This window comes from Lemur catta, chromosome X (assembly GCF_020740605.2).
Source record: "Lemur catta isolate mLemCat1 chromosome X, mLemCat1.pri, whole genome shotgun sequence".
NCBI classification, from domain to species: Eukaryota; Metazoa; Chordata; class Mammalia; order Primates; family Lemuridae; genus Lemur; species Lemur catta.
In genome coordinates, this window is record NC_059155.1 from 20,025,177 (window position 1) to 20,036,133 (window position 10,957).

Here is a 10,957-nt window from a genome sequence, read left to right on the forward strand (position 1 = left end):
TCAAACTCCTGGCCTCAAGTGATCCTCCCGCCTCAGCCTCCTGAGTAGCTGGAATTACAGGTGCACACCACCATGCCCGACTAATTTTTCTATTTTTAGTAGAGACGGGGTCTCGCTCTTGTTCAGGCTGGTCTTGAACTCCTCAGCTCAAGCCATCTTCCTGCCTTTGCCTCCCAGAGAAGAGTATATGTTCTATGTTGTTTTTTTCCCCTTAAACAATCAAGGGCATAATAAAGCCAACTTAAATCATAGAAATTTTCTCTTGTAAGATATAGAATATCTGCTACCTAGGCAGATTACACAGAAGGTAAAGAAAAATTTTTCATTGTAGGTGAAAGCATTAATTACTAAATAAAGGAAGCAAAGTCATTTAAATTGAGCGACCATCATAAACATTTTACTATATTTCATAGTATTATAAACAAAGACAAATGAAATTCACTTTCAGGTTTTATATTTCTGCTCTGGCTACTATGCCATTTTATTTATTTATTTATTTATTTCAATTTTTTAACTTACCTGTATTTGTTACAACCCCTTTTAAGTGGATTGGAACTCAGGCACTACATTTCTATTCACAAGCCTCACTTTTCAAACAGTTTTACAACACTCATGGGTAGGCTTATAATTTTGCTCCTCTAAACAATACTTTTCTTTGGAAAACAAGCCCTGCATAGAGTTTCATCAAGTTGCTTCACTTTAACATATTTAGTTCTAGAAGACTAGCACATGCAGAAACTACAAAGGGATAAAAAGTTTAAAAAGTAGATCCTAGATGAACTCAAGTCATTTTAACAAATCCTTTTCTTCGAAACATCAAGGTTAATCTTGGAGTACTCAGTGACAAAAGATTCGATCTACTAGGGAATCTAGCTTGATAGCTAAACACTCTAGGCCAGAAAGTTAACACAGGTTACATACATCTTACAACACTTTACCTTGATCTGTTAAAATAAGCCAATGTGAAACCAGAAAAGCATTACTAGCTCTGCTTTAGTGCCTACAGTATCACAGTATCACACTTAGAAGTAGAAAGATTTATATGAGACTTACACATTCTCAGATTTTGGTGCTCACGGGGGCCCTGGAACCAAGCCCCCTCCGATACCAAGGGACAACTGTATATACTTGCCTCATCCAAGCTGTCTGTTCCCAGCTAATCCATCCAATCTTTACTAAATCAATCTTCAAGCCCACCTCATTCTGATTCTTTCTACTGGAATTTGCAACTGGGAATTCTGATCAGGAACCTTCATTGATTCTGATTTGTTTACTACAGAAAATTCTAGCTCTCTAGCCAACTCTCTAACCAACTTTGTTTCCCACTACTTCCCAGAAAATATCCTGTACTCCAGAGAGGCAGCTTTCCATAAAGATCCATCCCACAAGTGTAGTCTTGGTGTTTGCAGGGCTGACCCAGCTGTGGTGTGACAGAAAGAGCTGCAAGCTGGATTCAAAAGATCTTACTGCACCAGAGCTTCTTGGAGAAACAGCTGATTCCAGGGCTGGGCAAGGTAGGCACAAGGTGAGCCTAGAACATATTGTTATGCCAGAAATTAAGGAAGTGCTCAAAATAAATGGAGTATGTCACAAAGACACAAAGTAACTCGAAGTGACCATAGGCCAAATCTGGGACAAATTGAGAACCAAAATAACTAAATACAGTAACTAATTAGGAAATGTTAAAAGCCACGAGCCCATACCAATAATAAACATATAAATAAGTAGCTAAATAAATAAAATAGCAAAGTGGGATTATTTTTTTAGACAGAGTCTTGCTCTGTCACCTTGGCTACAGTGCAGTGGCATCATCATTGCTCACTGCAACCTCAAACTCCTCAGCTCACGGGATCCTGCCTCAGCCTCCCAAGTATTTAATAGCTAGGACTACAGCTACTTTTTTTTTTTTAGTAGAGATAGGGTCTGGCACTTGCTCAGAGCTGGTCTCCAACTCCTGACCTCAAGCAATCCTCTCCCTCCTGCCTCAGCCTCCCAGAGTGCTAGGACTATAAGTATGAGCCACCATAGCCAGCCAAGGGAGGGATCTTTACAATAGAATTCAATTGGTGTATGTGGAGGAAGTGCTAGAGTTAGAAAATCAGCATTTTGCAACCATTATAGTAAATATTGATTCAGACACGAATTATCAATGGATTTTGATTAGGAGTAGGATATTTGCATGATCTTAAAGTATTACCCCACAGACTACTTGTTAATCACATAGCAAAAAGAATAACTATACAATGAAGGAATTGGACATAACCTTGACCAAGTGATTGAGATTAATATCACCAGTAGGGCAGGTGAACAACATGTGCCTCCAGTCTGAGATCCTGAGAAAGACCCAGCATCACCGATGCTCTGTTACCCGGGCTAGAGTGCCGTGGTATCAGCCTAGCTCACAGCAACCTCAAACTCCTGGGCTCAAGCAATCCTCCTGCCTCAGCCTCCCCAGTAGCTGGGACTACAGGCATACACCACCATGCCTGGCTATTTTTTTTTCCTATTTTTAGTTGTCCAGCTAATTTTTTCTATTTTTATAGTAGAGGCAGGGTCTCACACTTGCTCAGGCTGGTCTCAAACTCCTGAACTCAAGCTATCCTCCCGCCTCGGCCTCCCAGAGTGTTAGGATTACAGGCATGAATGAATAGGAGCAAAACAGATACCGTATCAGTCCTGCCTCCCCTTCAAAGCTTTGGGGAGTGATGGACCTCTCCTCCTCATAGAACAAAGGTGGGGAGGCCTCTACTTTGCATGCTTGTGACTAGATTGAACTTTCGATAATGACCAGGTCACAAGGCATAGTCTATTTGCATTTACGAAACACCTTAAAAGCACTAAATTACTAGAAAGGTTTTTATAACTCAAGACAGAATTTTAAAATACAGGTAGTTTCCGATATTTTTTGACTACTGGACACTGGTAAGGAAACCCTTCATTTCCCAAAGGTGACATTTTTCCATGTCATTGGAAACGAAAATGTGATAGTTAACTTCTGTTCTGGGAACCCAGGAGAGATAAAAAATATGGGGGGTTGTCATGATGTGGAAACTGAAGACCAGACTAAATGACATTGAGATCTCAGGCATGTTCTTAGTACATTGTGCTGGTCCCCCTTTAAGGAGGAAATAAAGAGAAATAATGAGAAAAAAATATGTCAGCCAAACAAAAGTAAGAGGTAGTCTGTGATTTTCATGAGAACAGTGTCTGTTTTTGCTAACCATCGAATCCCACCCAGCTCCTAGCCCGGTACCTGGCATATAGTAGGTACTCAGTAAATATTTGTAAATAGATAGACTCTCAGCTTTTGGTGCAGTACCAAATGTTATTCTGAAGGTTTGCTGAAAAATCAACTCGCAAGTGGCAGATAGATTTGGAGAAAAGGCATACAAATTTAACGTGCATACATGGGAGCCTTCAAAATGGATACCCAAAGACACAGGAGAAATTGTACATTTTTTGTGGTTAGGTTCAACAAATTATGGATAGAAATGTGATTGGGCAAAATATAGAAATGTGATTGGACAAAAAGGGTGTGATCTAATGCTAATAGGCTGAGTGGGGAAACCCAGCAAGGCCTGTCTGTCTAGATTCTTCGTGGCCTCTCTGTGTAGCATTTCTTCCTTCTGGAGGTGAGCCAGGACCCTCTCTGGAATGGGGGGTCTTATGGCCTACAGTCAAACAAGGTAGGTCAGAAAATTTTTTTTCTGGTCCGTTTTTACACAGATAGGGTGGAGAGAAAGTTAGAGTAATATTTTTAGGTTTTCTGGCTGGCTTTGGGGAAAAGGGGTTGTGGTTTCTATGATCTGCCTTGGGAAAGAGGGATTCTAGTTTCTAGGGCTAGCCTCAGGGGAGAATGGGACTGAGAGACAGGAGGGCAGGAGAAGGTCAGAGAAAAATTTTCGCTTCTGATGCCTTCATTTTGGGGTATTATTTTCTGAGCCCCAAAACAAACAACCTGCCAAATCCCAGATACAACAAACCTTTATCTCTTACTTATGGTTCTGTAGGTTGGCTGTGGATCTGTAAGACTCAGCTAGCCTGGCGTTTTAGCCTCAGGTTCAGGTCTGCTCCACATATCTCTCATTCCAGGACCCACGCCAAAAGGGGAGTAGCTCCCTGAGTCATGCTTGTCTTTCAGTGTTTAACAGGCATACAAGACACTTCTTAAAGTCTCTGCTCAAACTGATCACTATCACTTTGGCCCATATTCCATTGGTTAAAATAGGTCACGTGACCAAGTCCAAACTCCATGGGAATGGGAAAATATACTCCACCCACTCTGCTGGATGGGTTGTACTACAAAGTTGCATGGCAAAGGGTGCAGATACATAATTAAGACCTATCACTTATACTGGATAAGAGCTTGTCCAGGGCCAGGATGGTGTTGGGTTTGGCTCATCATTGAATCCCCAGCATCTAGGACAGTGCCTAGTATGTAGTAGGCACTTAATAAATGTTGAAATAATGGATGAATATATGGATCTCTGTGTTTTTATAGAGTTTTACATGACTCATCTCCCTTTCTAGAATCTCAGAATGTTTCACAGTTCTATCAGAAATACCCTGCAATTGCTTTGGAGAACAGAGGTGGAGTTAGGATTTGGAAGAAAATATTACAGGACAAAAGCTTGTTTAAGAGATTCTGCAAGAGGAACCTACAAGCTGGAATTTAGGTCTAACTCTGCAATCATAGACTGTATCTGGAAAGCCTTGATAAGAAAGATCCCTCTGATGACACTTGATTTCTGGCATCGTCAGATAAAGTTAAATAGAAACACATTACGCAAACTTTCACAAAAACTCCAGGACACAAACCGAGTAGGCAAAAGAGAAAAACTCATTACACAAGATTTGAGGGGGAAAAAAATAAAGAAATCATTACTGCCTATTTACTTAGTCATGTTGAATAAATCTTGAGTTGTTAAATAAAATGGGCCTTATTCTCAGTTAACCACCCCCACCCCACCCCCGGCCCGGGGGGACTCCCTGAGCAGTCAGACAGAGATGTTCTATGAAGAACCTAATTGCTCAGATACGGGGAGAAATCGAATGCCTACTTAATGGAGAAACAAAGGTACACCCTTCTGTAGTTCCCGCATTTTTCCACAGAAGTATTCCAAAGCAAAGGCATATGAATACTGTAAGCATATAATTTCATTGAACTCTAGAGTTTTACTTTAAAAATCCATGCGAAGTTTGCTTTCTTTCTTTTTTATTTATTTATTTATTTATTTATTCATTTATTTATTTTTGAGACAGAGTCTCACTCTGTTGCCTGGGCTAGAGTGCCGTGGTGTCAGCCTAGCTCACAGCAACCTCAAACTCCTGGGCTTGAGCAATCCTCCTGCCTCAGCCTCCCGAGTAGCTGGGACTACAGGCATGCGCCACCATGCCCAGCTAATTTTTTCTGTATGTTTTTTTGTTGTCTGGTTAATTTCTTTCTATTTTTTAGTAGAGACGGGGTCTCATTCTTGCTGAGGCTGGTCTCGAACTCCTGACCTCGAGCGATCCTCCCGCCTCGGCCTCCCAGAGTCCTAGGATTACAGGCGTGAGCCACCGCGCCGACCTCTTTTTGTTTTTTACCTTATATAATGTAGTTTATTTATTTTTTAGATCTTTTTAATTTCAAAATATTAAGGGGGTACAATTGTTTTTGTTAAGTGGATACCTTTTATAATGCTCAAGTCAGGGCTATTAGTGTGCCCGTCACCCAAATAGTGTTCATTATACCTGTTAGGTAGGTTTTTTTACCCCCCTTCACCCCACTCCCCCATTCAAAGTTTGCTTTCTACTCCATAACATAAACAAGTTTGTTTTAATATAGAAATACCATTTAAAATTACTCATCATGTCATAAAATGGACACTCTTGGAAGATACACCTTGCTGCTTTACATATGACTCCTTTCCTCAGCCTATCCTCCTCTTCCCCAGCTCAGGCTCTCTTATCTCTGAGAAATGGGCCTTTTCATCATTGTGATGAAGCTGTTAACCAGATTATAATATTTAGATCAGCCTGGCCAGATTTTGCCACCTTATACAGGAGGGATTCACAAAAGGGATACCAGAAGGGAATTGAGAAGCTCTTAAGCAAACAAAAACCAAAAATTCAGAATCAACAAGAGTGAGATTGCCCCAGGGGGATTGGGGAATTTCTCCAGAAACTCTTTTGTAAATGATTTGGAAAGGAGCAGAGAGCTCTTTTGCTGTTCCACTCCATGTTTAATTTGGAATATCACTCTAAACTCCATGCTTCTGGAATCCCCACCCCTACAGTAATCACCCAGTGTGTCTGCACAATGGAAATATGTCTGGCTAGTGGGGTATAGGTCGTCCAATAGGATTAGAGAAGAGGCTTCTTTTTATGACTACAAGAGTAATTCTTATTCATTGTGTAACAAATTGAAAAGTATAAAAAAAGCAGGAAAAACAATAAGTTCATGACCCAGAACAAGCCTATTATGGCATATTTTCTTCCAGATGTTTTTTCTGCCTTTTTTTACATAATAGTGATCATACTACACATAAATTTTTATCTTGATTTTTGTCACTTAGTATTATAACATTTTTCCATGTCCTTAAATACTTTTCTAATGATTCTGCTTAATGACTACACAGAGTCCTGATATCTAGATGTACCATAATTTATTCAACTATTCTATTAATGTAAGAGGCTTAAATTGTTTCCAATCTTTCAGTTTTCTAAATAACACTTGGATGAACATCTTTGTGTCCACACTATAGAATGCACACTTAAGTGTCTAAAAATGAGGACTCAAAGGATTTCCACATTTTTAAGGCTCTTGATACATACTGTCTATCAGTCAGGGCTCTTAGTGGCAAGCAACAGAAGCTGACTCTGGAGATTGAGCAGAGAAGTTTATTAAAGGATGTTGAGTCTTTTACAGAATTGGTGGGAGGACTGGATGATCAAGGATAAGGTGCCAGAAACGATGCTCCAAAGCAGGCCATAGAACAAGCTGATAGAAAAAAATATCATAGTTTATGTAAATGGCACTCTCTAGATTCATATATATGTGGTGGCTCTGAACCTCACTATAAAAAGTCCACTGCCTGCACTGCTGCCAACACCCAAAAAAGCTGGATAGATCCCTCCTTTCATCACCTGTGTCAGCACAAATGGAAGCTCCCTGCAGAGCCTGGTTTAAACATCATCCTCACTGCCTAATATTAGTCTCCTGAAAGCAAAGCCAAGGTTACATGCTTGCAGCCTAGCTGCAAGGGACATTGAGAATTTGAGATGAGCCTTACAAACTTGGAATTTCCACAAATATAGGAAGTAAGATTGCCAGATATAATATAGGATGCCTGCCTGGTTAAGTCTGAATTTCAGAAAAATAAGGAATGATTTTTAATATAAATATATCCCACACATTTATAGGATATATACTAAAATTTTTTTTTTGTTTATCTGAAATTAAGACTTAACCAGGCATCCTGTATTCTTACTTGCTAAATCTGGCAGCCCTCATACAAATGCTGTTCAGGCCAGGCGAGGTGGCTCACATCTATAATCCTAGCACTCTGGGAGGCTGAGGCAGGAGGATAGCTTGAGGCCAGGAGTTTAAGACTAGTATGAGCAAGAGTGAGACCCCCATCTCTACAAGAAATAGAAAAGTCATCCAGACGTGGTGGCGTGCACCTGTAGTCCTAGCTACTCGGGAGGCTGAGGCAGGAGGATCACTTGAGCTCAGGAGTTGGAGGTTGCAGTGAGCTATGATAATGCCACTACATGCCAGCCTGGGCAATAGGGCAAGACTCTGTCTCAAAAAAGGAAAAAAAAGAAGAGAAATGCTGTTCAAAAGATTATGAGCAGCCATGAGGGAATATTTCAAACATCCACCACACTATCACATTGCTTTTGCAAAAAAAAGCAACAAAAATGAACAGGAGTTTCTAATTCATTAATAATCTCACATAAAAAAAAGTTTGCTAATTTTATGGGCAAAAAATGATATTTAATTTTTGCTTTAAATTACCTTTGATTCTTAGTGAGGCTAAACAATTTTTCAAATCTTCATTATTTTTATCTTCCTCTTTGTGAATGTATCATTCATGTGCTGTATATTTGTCTATTGGGGTCTTTTTGTTTTCATTATCATCAAAGAGTGCATTCTCTCTCCATACAATAAATATATTATCCCTTTGCCTAGTTTAGTGTTTATGTTTTAGTTCATGATCTTTTATTTGAGAAGGTTTTATATGATCAACTTTCTTGCTTTTCCCCCATATTTAGAACAATTTTCCCCATCTAGAGTTCAGTGTTCATTTATATTTTCTTATAGCTTTTCTTTTACTTTTTAATGTGCATGGGGGTAGACAGATGATTAAATAGACCTTTTCCTAATAGCTAACCAATTATCCTAGTAGGATTTGTTGAACAAACCAAGGGATTTCTTTTTCAAAACATTTGTCAATGTAGTTAGTTTCTCTCTTCCATTACCTGACAGTACTGAGCCCTTTCAATTCCTTCTTTTAGCATATTCCTGTGTCTTAAAACCAGCACGTACCTATAATAACAGGAATATCATTTAGACTCTGTGCTATTAGCTCACTTTATACATTTGGATTCACAACTAAAGACATTCAAAACCTCTCTTTACTCCTAAGAACTATACCTGACATTCAGGTCACTCAAATGATGATGGGGTTATGTCTTTGGGGGCCAGATGGCCTGCCTCCATGTAGATGTAGACAACTGGGTCAGAGAATATGAATGATTTTCCCCATAATTTTGATTTCTGTCTAAAATAAACCCTTTATTATAATAAAATGTTGTGAATAATGATTTAATCTCTATTTAGAAAGAGGCGATACACAATTTATGTCAAAATTTAAAGAAACACAAATACCTAAGTACAATTTAAAATCTTCTTCATTAAATCTCAAATATCATCAAGCACATCTTAACCTAACATCGCTATTCCCTCTCTTCCTTTCACTGATGATGCTTTGGGTATTGTTCACCAAAGTACTTTATCTGTAATACTTTCTACCAGTCTCAGAAAATACTTGAATGACTTGTTTCTTTTCTGTGCCCCATTAGCTTGTCCGTATATTTCACCTCCCATGACTCAAAATAGAAAGAAGAAATAAAGCTCACTGATGTATTACCCTTGTGTACAGACTCTGCTTTCCTGTCCCTGGATTGTTCCAGGAAAAAAAATTCGCTCTCTACCAAATCCACTTGAAATCGAGGTCTGTATAAAAATCCCAATTTGCACAATTTGCATCATATACTCAAGGTTATCTTTTATTTATTTTTTGAGTCTTTCCAAACTTCTTTTAAGCCTACTTGTTAGTTTTGAAGAGATCAGACTACATAGCCATCTGATTTTTTTTCTTCAATTCAGGCAGTATGCTGTTAGTGGCTACAAACTCAGGGGGTGGGTCACCTGGCTTTGAATCCTGATGTCTTTATCTAATGGCTCTCGGTGTTTCAGCTTACTCCTTTGTAAAATTACCGTAATAATGGTACTTATCCCATAGAGTTGTTATAAAAATTAAATTTTAATACTTGTAAAGCACTTAGATAAGTGGGTGGCACATTGTCAGTGTGATATAAGTGCTATTTATTCAATCATGTAGGTGATAGAATCCTCAACCTAATGCAACAATGGAAAAGCCATGATCCATAAAGTTTGGGTGAAATGGTAGAAAAATAATCTCCTTCCTTGCATCCTAGTTTACAATATTATAAGTATGTATGTAACACACAACTCAGACAAACTTCTACCCATAATTCAGTGGCTTGTATTAGTCTCCACTGAGAGGTTAAGTTCCAAAATATCATTATTAGAAATCCAAATAGTAATCTAGAAACATATACATTTCAGTCATCTCTCAGTATGTTTCACCATTACATATGTGTGCATGTGTCTAATACAGGTGGGCACACTGTCTTCTGAATTTTTCTGAAATTTAGCAGATATCAATATTGGTAATGGCAAAATACATGTCTACAATATGTAAAATATTTGTATCTGGGTAGCCAATCAGTGAAAAATATGTTTGAAACACATTTGTAAATTTGTAAATTTCTTATAAAAAGTTCAGATTTATTAGCAATACACTGTCAATGGATAAATAAATTTTCAAGAAAAACCAACTGAAATTCTGTTACTATTTTCTTTATGTTAATTACCAAGTAACAATCTTTACCATTTTAATACCATTTACTACTCTTTCTTCTACAATTTTACATTTGTTATTTTTCTAATTATAAATATGGTGTACATTCTTTATATAAATTTTTAGGAAATACAGACAACTATAAATAAATACAGATCACCTCTAACCCCTCCATCTAATGATCACCACAGTTGCCATTTTTGGTACATTTCCTTACAATTTTTTCTACAAATGTATTCATTCATTCACTAATATTTATTGGGCAACTAGTATGTTCTAGGTGCTGCAGATACAGATACAGCAGAAAAGACAAAGTCTTTGTCCTTATGGAGCTGACATTCTGTTGCTGGAGATCAAGAAAACAACCACAACAAAAATAAACATAAATAATATAATGTCAGATGGGGTAAGGGGCCAGACTGGAGGGTTTATTGGTATTTTAGACAGAGTGGTCAGGCATGGCCTCCCTAGGAGGTGATATTTGAACCGATACCTAAATGAAGTGAGAGAGCATTCCAAGAAGCAAGAAAAATCAGTGCAAAGGCCCTGAGGTAGAAATCAGTGTTGCATGTTCAGGGGTTCTAGTCAAAAGGAGCTTTTTTTGCTTAAGGGAGAGGGAAGACATGCCTTAGTGAGTAGGGCAACAGTGCCTGGCATTCTACCATTAGCCTCTTCTAGAGGATATTGGCCAAAAGGAGTATATACTAACACATACACGATTAAGATAATATTATATCTACAGTTTTTTCTCTCGCTTTTAAAAAAATTAATATCAACATTTTCTCAAACCATTAAGGAGAACA